The 11925-nt window shown below is 47.8% G+C and overlaps 2 protein-coding genes across 2 annotated transcripts in view; both read right to left on the bottom strand.

Moving 5' to 3' along the window:
* The window catches only part of ARL14EPL (ARF like GTPase 14 effector protein like), a 29445-nt gene extending 24401 nt beyond the window's left edge, over window positions 1–5044 (bottom strand). Inside the window, exon 1 of the mRNA XM_086323247.1 lies at window positions 4882–5044. The gene's annotated coding sequence lies outside the window, so the exon portion shown is untranslated. The remainder of the gene's footprint in view (window positions 1–4881) is intronic.
* Window positions 1–11925, bottom strand: part of LVRN (laeverin) — a 106029-nt gene that overhangs the window by 14822 nt on the left and 79282 nt on the right. The window contains exon 21 of the mRNA XM_086323244.1: window positions 10740–10854. The gene's annotated coding sequence lies outside the window, so the exon portion shown is untranslated. The remainder of the gene's footprint in view (window positions 1–10739; window positions 10855–11925) is intronic.

The following is an 11925-nucleotide window of genomic DNA, read 5'->3' on the forward strand; positions in this document are numbered from 1 at the left end:
AAGTGGGAGGGATAATTGGGAATTTAGGATTAACAGATATATATTATTGTACAGAAAATAGATAAACAAGTACCACCTACTGTATAACACAGAGAACTATTTCCGAAGCTTGTGATAACCTATAATGGAAAGGAATCTGAAAAACAATATATATGTGTGTATATGTATACACACCTGTACACCTGGAACTAACACAGCACTGTAAACCAACTACACTTCAATAAAAACAAAACAAAACCCCTGAAAACACAAATCAAACCTAATGATGACATATTCGTGCGTTGTGTGTGCTTAGTCGTGTCCGACTCTTTGCAACCCCATGGACTGTAGCCCATCTAAGCTCCTCTGTCCATGGAATTTTCCCAGTAAGAATACTAGAGCTGGAGTGGGTTGCCATTTCCTACTCCAGGGACTTATACTTGCGTGTATTTAAAAACAAAAAACAAAAACTGCTAGATATTAGTAGTAGTTATCTCTAGATCTTTGTCTTATGCTATATTATTTCCTACACTTATCCATTTCCTATAATAAACATGACTTTTACAATTTTTTTAAGTATTAATAAATATTTCAAAAAACACTTCTGAGAATAAATGTTCTCTTGTAGTGTAGCAACATATGTCCAGCAGATGGCGCACAATCTCAATCCAGAATTAAAACAGACTCGTAGAAAATGATAACCCTACTGCTCCAAGAAAGCGCATGTGGAGGGGACGTTTCCTGGTGGCCACGGATCAGTCAACGTGCACGCTGGCTCTAGAATTTGTGTTCCTCGAAGGTAATCTGTTTGACCTCTTCTACAGCCAAAGGCGAGTCATTGCAAAGAAAAGGAAGAAGACTATAAAGAGGGGGCATATGGAACTTCCAGAGCTGCAACACAAGATGATTTATAGAGTGTCAACATGATGTCACACCTGCAAAGGGTTTTGCAGGTTGTAGAGTCCATCAGTTTTCAAACATTGTTTTTTAGATTTTTCTCAGAGTAAACCCCAATATATTGAGCCAATAACACTCTAGCTATTCTAATTGGAGTGGGGGTTAGGGACAAGAGTCATTCTGAGCCTACTCTTTTTGTCCAAGTTTCCTCACCCCCGTACCTGGAGCTGGCATAATCAAGCACTGGCTATACTTAATCGACAGCTATGCAATCCATAAAATACTTCTAAGAAGCCCTAGAGAAACCCCCTAAGGGCAGTGCAATACTTTTACTTAACTACTCTCCTCCTCAGAGGAGTAGAGTTTCCAATTTGAAATGGAAACATGCATAAAAACAAACCAAAAAGTCACTAATTGATTTTAAAAGAAAAATCAATAAGGACATTCAAAATGCATCAATAAATTCAATACTCATACATTCCACACATTTGACATCCACAATTAAAATTTATGTTGAATTAAATTAACTTTCAGTTCAGTTCAGTCGCTCAGTCGTGTCGGACTCTTTGCGACCTGAGGAATCGCAGCATGCCAGGCCTCCCTGCCCATCACCAACTCCTGGAGTTCACTCAGACTCACGTCCATCGAGTCAGTGATGCCATCTAGCCATCTCATCCTCTGTCGTCCCCTTCTCCTCCTGCCCCAAATCCCTCCCAGCATCAGAGTCTTTTCCAATGAGTCAACTCTTCGCATGAGATGGCCAAAGTACTGCAGTTTCAGCTTTAGCATCATTCCTTCCAAAGAAATCCCAGGGCTGATCTCCTTCAGAATGGACTGGTTGGATCTCCTTGCAGTCCAAGGGACTCTCAAGAGTCTTCTCCAACACCACAGTTCAAAAGCATCAATTCTTCAGCGCTCAGCCTTCTTCACAGTCCAACTCTCACATCCATACATGACCACTGGAAAAACCGTAGCCTTGACTAGATGGACCTTTGTTGGCAAAGTAATGTCTCTGCTTTTGAATATGCTGTTTAGGTTGGTCATAACTTTCCTTTCAAGGAGTAAGCGTCTTTTAATTTCATGGCTGCAGTCACCATCTGCAGTGATTTTGAAGCCCCAAAAAATAAAGTCTGACACTGTTTCCCCATCGATTTCCCATGAAGTGATGGGACCGGATGCCATGATCTTCGTTTTCTGAATGTTGAGTTTTAAGCCAACCTTTTCACTCTCCACTTTCACTTTCATCAAGAGGCTTTTGAGTTCCTCTTCACTTTCTGCCATAAGGGTGGTGTCATCTGCATATCTGAGGTTATTGATATTTCTCCTGGCAATTTCGATTCCAGCTTGTGCTTCTTCCAGTCCAGCGTTTCTCATGATGTACTCTGCATATAAGTTAAATAAGCAGGGTGACAATATACAGCCTTGAAGTACTCCTTTTCCTATTTGGAACCAGTCTGTTGTTCCATGTCCAGTTCTAACTGTTGCTTCCTGACCTGAATACAGATTTCTCAAGAGGCAGGTCAGGTGGTCTGGTATTCCCATCTCTTTCAGAATTTTGCACAGTTTATTGTGATCCACACAGTCAAAGGCTTTGGCATAGTCAATAAAGCAGAAATAGATGTTTTTCTGGAACTCTCTTGCTTTTTCCATGATCCAGCAGATGTTGGCAATTTGATCTCTGGTTCCTCTGCCTTTTCTAAAACCAGCTTGAACATTAGGAAGTTCACAGTTCACATATTGCTGAAGCCTGGCTGGGAGAATTTTGAGCATTACTTTACCAGCGTGTGAGATGAGTGCAATTGTGCAGTAGTTGAGCATTCTTTGGCATTGCCTTTCTTTGGGATTGGAATGAAAACTGACCTTTTCCAGTCCTGTGGCCACTGCTGAGTTTTCTAAATTTGCTGGCATATTGAGTGCAGCACTTTCACAGCATCTTTTAGGATTTGAAATAGCTCAACTGGAATTCCATCACCTCCACTAGCTTTGTTCATAGGGATGCTTTCTAAGGCCCACTTGACTTCACATTCCAGGATGTCTGGCTCTAGGTCAGTGATCACACCACCGTGATTATCTGGGTTGTGAAGATCTTTTTTGTACAGTTCTTCTGTGTATTCTTGCCACTTCTTCTTAATATCTTCTGCTTCTGTTTGGTCCATACCATTTCTGTCCTTTATCGAGCCCATCTTTGCATGAAATCTTCCCTTGGTATCTCTGATTTTCTTGCAGAGATCTCTAGTCTTTCCCATTCTGTTGTTTTCCTCTATTTCTTTGCACTGACCCCTGAGGAAGGCTTTCTTATCTCTTCTTGCTATTCTTTGGAACTCTGCATTCAGATGCTTATATCTTTCCTTTTCTCCTTTGCTTTTCGCTTCTTTTCTTTTCACAGCTATTTGTAAGGCCTCCCCAGACAGCCATTTTGCTTTTTTGCAAATCCAAATTAACTTTGGATTCACTTAAATCCTTTTTATGATTTAAAATCCTTTTCAATCCTTTCCTAGGTTTATGCAAACTACAGGAAGTCAATATTTCAGCTAAAGCAAGTTTTCCTGAGAAATATAACCATATTCTTGGATAAGCACATTCATTTGTATCAATAAGGTTTACTTGTATCAATAAAATATTCTTAAGCTGTACTCTGTGTACCATCTATATTGCAAAATGCAATTATAAACCATAACAAATAGTGATTTGACAGCAAGAAACTAGTTTTTAGAAATTTTGGATTCCATGAAAATCTGACTAATGTTTACAAAGTAGAAGTAAAACCTATTTAAATGCATTCGCCTAAAGTTCTTTTCAATACAAGTCTAAATTTAGCTTTAAGAAATTATTTTTAGAAAGTTTCCCTTTGTTTTGAACAACATATCTACCTGAAGCACTGCTTGTTATTCCTAAGAGTTGCCTGGCTGGTTAGCTGGCTTAGTAGTTCAACCTTGTCCTCTCTGTGATCCCATGACTGCAGCCCGCCAGGCTCCTCTGTCCATGGGGATTCTCCAGGCAAGAATACTGGAGTGGGTTGCCATGCCCTCCTCCAAGGGATCTTCCCAACCCAGGTCTCCTGCATTGCAGGTGGATTCTTGACTGTCTGAGCCACGCTGTCTGGTTTATAGTAAGGTTGTGGATTAGGGCTGCCCAGGTTGCACTAGTGGTCAAGAACTCCCATGCCAATGCAGGAGACATAAAAGCACAGGTTTGATACCTGGTTAGGGAAGACCCCTTGGAGGACAGCATGGATTAAAACGTTCCACCTGTGGCTTCTCAGCATATTAACCATGTTCCAAGCTGATAGTCGGGGACTTCCCTGATACCTCAGCTGGTAAAGAATCCGCCTGCAATGCACGAGACATGGGTTCAATCCCTGGGTTGGGAAGATGCCCTGGAGAAAGGAAAGGCTACCCACGCTTTCACTTTCAAGCGGACAGTCAAAACAAAAATACCGAAGTAAACAGGGTTTGGCAGTAAATGAGCTGGTCCTAAATTCTGACTTCTGGGGAAGGGTGTTTCCCTGACAGACAGGGCAGCCACAGCGTCGGCCGCGTCTGGAATACTTAGGCAAGCAAGGCCGAGGCTTCCCCTCAAAACCGGTAGATGTTATTGCCAGTTCGGGTGCGGCCCGGGACGCTGGTAGGGCCTTAAAAAAACATCCCCCCCCACCCCCCTCCACCCACTGACTTCTGCTCTCGGTGGCACAGGTGGTAAAGAACCCGCGGTCCCAATGCAGGAGACACAGAAGAGCCGCGAGTTCGATCCCTGGGTTGGGAAGGGAATGACTACCCACCCCAGGCTTCTTGCCTGGAGAGTCCCATGAACAGAGGGAGCCTGGCGGCCGCCAGTCCATAGAGTCACAGAGAGTCTGAAGACGGGACTAAAGAGTTTAGTCTCAGAGTTTAGACTAACGGTCTAAGACACGGCTGAAGCGACTGAGCACACACGCCCGCCTCTCCTAGCACTGGGGCCTTCAGCCTCTGTTTCCCCAGGTGGTAACATCAGAACAGTTAGACTGACCTGAGTGGGTGACTAAGCGGTTGTCGCCCAGCTCCAAATCCACCTTCTTCCCCCCGCGGTGAGACGTTAGGACCCGGGTTCTGCAGACCACAGTTTGACTCTGCCGACAGGGGGTGCCGGCGGGCGACAGGAGGCTGGCGCGGGCGAGCGCGCGTGCGCCTCTGGCTCTTTCCTGTTTCTACAGCAACGCGTTCTCGCGGCAGGGGCTGTTGGGTTCCAGTTCTCAGGACCTCCCCCCACCCCACGATCCGTCCCGAGGCCCAGCCTAACGTGTCCCAAGGCCCAGCCTAACGTGTCCCCGTAGAACTACCAGCACTAGCAGTCCCGGGCCCCGCCCCAGCAACTGACCCATGAGAAGGCAGTCACCACTGCAGGGGTTCTCCCCAAGGCTGAGGAGCCAAGCCCCACACTAGGCTCGTCAGCCAGGGGCCACGCCACGGGAAGAGGAGCCCCCGGGAAGCGTGTCTTGAAGGCGAGCGGGGCTTACTTTCAGGAGGGCCGGAAGGCCATGGGTCACAGACTCCACTCAAAGGGCGCAAACAGAATCTCGCACTCCCGGGGACCCAGTGCAGAGACGGTAATGGGAAAGCAGCCTGGGCCAGACCCACTTGCTGATCTCGGGAGAGCCTTCTGGACAGGCAGGAGGCAGCTGGGACTCACCCCGGGGACACAAGCACTGTCAGCAGCCACTTGTGGGAGCTCGTCCCACCCCGAGGACGCTGGAGGTGGTAAACACCGTTTCAGAATCCTGCCTCCAGCTTACTAGTGCCGGTCCAGGCCCCACCCATCAGCCAGTTTGCACTGGATCTGATGGCCTGGGGTGGAACAGCCAGCTGGGAAGGGACACAGCCCCACCCATTAGCAGGCAGGCTGCTGAAGGACCCTAGAACTCCCGGGGGGTATCACAGCAAGGTCAGGACACAGCCCCGCTCACTAGAGGGCTGGCACTAGCCCCCACTACCCCAAGGCACCACAGTCGGCGACCCCCACCCCCCAAATGTGTCCATCGGTGGACTGGCACTACCCCTGGCCCCTTTTCTAATTAGTAAAAACACTAATTAGAAAACATACATGCATGTATGGATGTGAGAGTTGGACTGTGAAGAAAGCTGAGCGCTGAAGAATTGATGCTTTTGAACTGTGGTGTTGAAGACTCTTGAGAGTCCCTTGGACTGCAAGGAGATCCAACCAGTCCATTCTGAAGGAGGTCAGTCCTAGGTGTTCACTGGAAGGACTGATGCTAAAGCTGAAACTCCAATACTTTGGCCACCTAATGCGAAGAGTTGAGTCATTGGAAAAGACTCTGATGCTGGGAGGGATTTGGGGGAGAAGGGGACGACAGAGGATGAGATGGCTTGATGGCATCACCGACTCGATGCACGTGAGTTTGAGTGAACTCCAGGAGTTGGTGATGGACAGGGAGGCCAGGCGTGCTGCGATTCATGGGGTCGCAAAGAGTCGGACACAACTAAGCGACTGAACTGAACATGCTCCCTATTATTGTGTGCTGTGCTTACTGGCTCAGTCATGTCCGATTCTTTATGACCCCATGAACTTTTGCGTGGGGATTCTGTCCAAGGGGTTCTCCAGGCAAGAATACTGGAGTGGGTTGCCATGCCCTCCTCCAAGGGATCTTCCCAACCCAGGTCTCCTGCATTGCAGGTGGATTCTTGACTGTCTGAGCCACGCTGTCTGGTTTATAGTAAGGTTGTGGATTAGGGCTGCCCAGGTTGCACTAGTGGTCAAGAACTCCCATGCCAATGCAGGAGACATAAAAGCACAGGTTTGATACCTGGTTAGGGAAGACCCCTTGGAGGACAGCATGGATTAAAACGTTCCACCTGTGGCTTCTCAGCATATTAACCATGTTCCAAGCTGATAGTCGGGGACTTCCCTGATACCTCAGCTGGTAAAGAATCCGCCTGCAATGCACGAGACATGGGTTCAATCCCTGGGTTGGGAAGATGCCCTGGAGAAAGGAAAGGCTACCCACGCTTTCACTTTCAAGCGGACAGTCAAAACAAAAATACCGAAGTAAACAGGGTTTGGCAGTAAATGAGCTGGTCCTAAATTCTGACTTCTGGGGAAGGGTGCTTCCCTGACAGACAGGGCAGCCACAGCGTCGGCCGCATCTGGAATACTTAGGCAAGCAAGGCCGAGGCTTCCCCTCAAAACCGGTAGATGTTATTGCCAGTTCGGGTGCGGCCCGGGACGCTGGTAGGGCCTTAAAAAAACATCCCCCCCCACCCCCCTCCACCCACTGACTTCTGCTCTCGGTGGCACAGGTGGTAAAGAACCCGCGGTCCCAATGCAGGAGACACAGAAGAGCCGCGAGTTCGATCCCTGGGTTGGGAAGGGAATGACTACCCACCCCAGGCTTCTTGCCTGGAGAGTCCCATGAACAGAGGGAGCCTGGCGGCCGCCAGTCCATAGAGTCACAGAGAGTCTGAAGACGGGACTAAAGAGTTTAGTCTCAGAGTTTAGACTAACGGTCTAAGACACGGCTGAAGCGACTGAGCACACACGCCCGCCTCTCCTAGCACTGGGGCCTTCAGCCTCTGTTTCCCCAGGTGGTAACATCAGAACAGTTAGACTGACCTGAGTGGGTGACTAAGCGGTTGTCGCCCAGCTCCAAATCCACCTTCTTCCCCCCGCGGTGAGACGTTAGGACCCGGGTTCTGCAGACCACAGTTTGACTCTGCCGACAGGGGGTGCCGGCGGGCGACAGGAGGCTGGCGCGGGCGAGCGCGCGTGCGCCTCTGGCTCTTTCCTGTTTCTACAGCAACGCGTTCTCGCGGCAGGGGCTGTTGGGTTCCAGTTCTCAGGACCTCCCCCCACCCCACGATCCGTCCCGAGGCCCAGCCTAACGTGTCCCAAGGCCCAGCCTAACGTGTCCCCGTAGAACTACCAGCACTAGCAGTCCCGGGCCCCGCCCCAGCAACTGACCCATGAGAAGGCAGTCACCACTGCAGGGGTTCTCCCCAAGGCTGAGGAGCCAAGCCCCACACTAGGCTCGTCAGCCAGGGGCCACGCCACGGGAAGAGGAGCCCCCGGGAAGCGTGTCTTGAAGGCGAGCGGGGCTTACTTTCAGGAGGGCCGGAAGGCCATGGGTCACAGACTCCACTCAAAGGGCGCAAACAGAATCTCGCACTCCCGGGGACCCAGTGCAGAGACGGTAATGCGAAAGCAGCCTGGGCCAGACCCACTTGCTGATCTCGGGAGAGCCTCCTGGACAGGCAGGAGGCAGCTGGGACTCACCCCGGGGACACAAGCACTGTCAGCAGCCACTTGTGGGAGCTCGTCCCACCCCGAGGACGCTGGAGGTGGTAAACACCGTTTCAGAATCCTGCCTCCAGCTTACTAGTGCCGGTCCAGGCCCCACCCATCAGCCAGTTTGCACTGGATCTGATGGCCTGGGGTGGAACAGCCAGCTGGGAAGGGACACAGCCCCACCCATTAGCAGGCTGGCTGCTGAAGGACTCCCCTGAACTCCCAGGGGGTCACAGCAAGGTCAGGACACAGCCCCGCCCACCTGAGAGCTGGCACTAGCCCCCAGTACCCCAGGGCACCACAGCCAGCGACCCCCACCCCCCAAATGTGTCCATCGGTGGACAGGCACTACCCCTGGCTCCTCCCTTTTCTAATTAGTAAAAACGCTAATTAGAAAACATACATGCTCCCTATGTTTGTGTGCTGTGCTTACTGGCTCACTCATGTCCGATTCTTTGTGACCCCATGAACTTTTGCCCGCCAGGCTCCTCTGTCCATGGGGATTCTCCAGGCAAGAATTCAGGAGTGGGTTACCATGCCTTCCTCCAGGGGATCTTCCCCACTCAGGGATAAAACCGGGGGTATCCTGAATTGCAGGCGGATTCTTTACCAGCTGAGCTACCTTTAGGGCCCCATTTTTTTTACAATAGCTAAAATACGGAAGCAACTGCGCAGTGGTAAAGAATCTGCCCGCCAATGCAGGAGATTCAAGAGACAGGTTCAATCGCTGGGTAGGGAAGAACCCCTGGAGTAGAAAATGGCAACCCACTCTTGTATTCCTGCCTGGAAAATCCCATGGAGGATCCTGGCCGGCTACAGTCTATGGGGTCACAAAGAGTGGGGCACGACTGAGCGCGCACACACCCAAGTGCCCATTATTGAATGAATGGATAAAGAATATGTGGTGTATATACATATAATGGAATATTACTCAGCTACAAAAAAATTAAATCTTGCATTTTGCAACAACATGGGTGTACCGAAGGTATTATGCTAAGACAAGTAAGCCAGAGAAAAACAAATAATGTATGATTTAGTTTAGATCAAGAATCTAAAAATCAAGACAAATGAACCCACATAAAGAAACAGAAACAAGGTCACTGATAAAGACAGCAAACAGGTCGTCGTTGCCAGAGGGAAGGAAATACTGGAGGGGAGAATAATAGGTAAAGGTGATGAAGAAGTACAAGTTACCAGCTAGTAAATAAATGTCACAGGTAGGAAGTGCACAGTGTGGGGAATATGGTCAATAATTCTATAATATCTTCATATGGTGACATCATAACTGGGTGTATTGTAGTGGCCATTTTGTAATGTACAGACATATAAAATCACTATGTTGTGAACCAGGAACTCTCATAGTGTTGTAAGTCAATTATACTTTAAAAGCATGAGCTCCCCCCAGTAGTTCAGCTGGTAAAGAATCTGCCTGCAATGCAGGAGACCCTGGTTCGATATCTATGTCAGGAAGATCCACTAGAGCAGGGATAGGCTACCCACTCCAGTATTCATGGGCCTCCCTGGTAGCTCAGACAGTAAAGAATCTGCCCACAATGCGGGAGACCTGGATTCTATCCCTGGGTTGGGAAGATCCCCTGGAGGAGGGCAGGGCAACCCACTCCAGTATTCTTGCTTGGAGAATCCCCATGGACAAAGGAGCCTGGCAGGCTATAGTCATGGGGTGGAAAAGTGTCCGACTCGACTGAGGGACTAAGCATACACTTCAAAAACAAACTAACCAACTCCTGGAAAAGAGATCAGATTTTTATGATTACCAAAGGTAGGGGATGAGGGAGAGTGGCATGGATGGAGGGGTTACTTGAAGGTATTCAAAAGATATGATTAAAAGATAAATTATCTCAACTTTCAGAGATAATAAATACTAGGGCTATAATATATAATACGATAAATATAATTAACACTGTTTTATATGTATCATATATGAAAGTTAAGAGAGTAAATGGAGAATTCTCATCACAAGAAAAAAATTTTTTTCTACTTCTTTAATTCTATGTCTATGTGAGACCATGGATGTTTACAACCCCATGGACTGTAGCCTGCCAGGTTCCTCTGTCCATGGGATTCTCCAGGCAAGAATACTGGAGTAGGTTGCCAGGCCCCCCTCCAGGGGATCTTCCCGACCCAGGGATCAAACCCGCATCTCTCATATCTCCTGCATTGGCAGGTGGGCGCTTACCACTAGCGCCACCTGGAAAGCCATATGTGTAAATCTGTTTACTGAGAACTGCTAACATCAATACCTTCCATTTCAATCCAACAACAAAGGGTTCATTCTGGTTTTTCCTTTTGAGTATCTGCAACTCCCTTCTCCAGCAGTGAGAAATCTGTACCCTACCGTCATCTGTAAACTGTCTCATTTGATCCACCCACGCTTCCATCTCTGCCTGCCCCCATCCCACAGAATGCCTTCCTCTTTCTCCTCAGGCACTGATACCTTATGCTGACCCCCCCTCCAACCTGAACGTCCTCTCCACCCCACTATGGGACTCCCCCACTCTCACCCTGTTTGGGCTCTGACGGTCTGTGTCATAAGCTAGCTCCTTGTACCCTGTGACCACTCTACTCACCCTTCAAGCTGCTCCCTGCTGGCTGGACTCCATCTTCACCTACTCAAGCTCTTATACCCTGTTCCAGCTGCCCCTCAGCTCCCACTGGTGTTGATGCCTCACTCTTAGGACTGACCTGTTTATGAAAGGAAGGGGAAAGGAAGAGTCCTAATAACTCTTCAACACATGTGCAGTGAAGAACGTCTTTGCTGAATGTTGTGTAATTGGACAGAAGATCGAGCTGGAGGCAATATATGTGTAGTTTCTAATGCTGCTGACTACACTACATAATTCATTTATACAAAGGAGCAGTTATATTTATTTTTAAGTCTCTCTTAAAGCTTGGGATAATCCTGCTAGAGTCTAGATGGGGAAAAAATATAGCATTTACTGGAGTAAACAGGAAAAGTAATCAAGCAGAGCTTTTAAAAGCTCGTTTTGCTTCTTCCTTCTTCAAAATAAATTGCTGTACAAACTGGCCCCAGAGCTCTAAGTTACAGAGCATCCAGAGTCCTCAAGACTAAGGCATTTGTTCTTTCACTTAAGGTCAACAATGGAAAGTCACCAAATGGGTCTGAGGAGCAAAAAAGGATAAGATTGTAAGGAAAACTTTAATTTCTGATTGTCAAATTGAAAAAAATCATGAATACATTGTATATCTTATGAACCTGTTTTAGGATGAACAGTACAAAGCAAACTGATCAAAAAATTGTGTTATAGCTGTGGTGCTAGTAGATAAGCTGGCTCATTGGTCATTAAAATATTTCTATCATTTACACAAATCTGCCATAGTGTGTCTGACTTACTGCTATCACAGTAACCAATAATTACTTCTTTTTATACTAAATATAAGGAACAATTTAATAAAATGTAATAAAATGCTTATCTGGAGTGACTGGCTTCATCCAAGTACAAGAAAGTGTATATTGTTCTAAACTCTTGTTCATATTTAGAGGAAGGACTATCAGCAAAATATTTGGGCATTTGGTTTGAATAAACGCTTTCAGTGCTGTGTAATGACTACAGAAGCTATACTGTAATAGGACTTGGTCAACGAATGGTCTGAAGAACCCCATGTGCTCCTCTGGTAGGATCAGGGCTTGGCATCACCTACTAACAAGCGTCAGGGCCCGCTCGGACCCCGGGCACCAGCATCCAAGTACACTTGGTGGAGTAAGCACAGGAGGGGAGGAAGACCAAGGAGAGG

Source organism: Bos grunniens, chromosome 10 (assembly GCF_055505025.1).
Source record: "Bos grunniens cultivar Pamir isolate PY7600 chromosome 10, Bosgru_T2T1.0, whole genome shotgun sequence".
NCBI classification, from domain to species: Eukaryota; Metazoa; Chordata; class Mammalia; order Artiodactyla; family Bovidae; genus Bos; species Bos grunniens.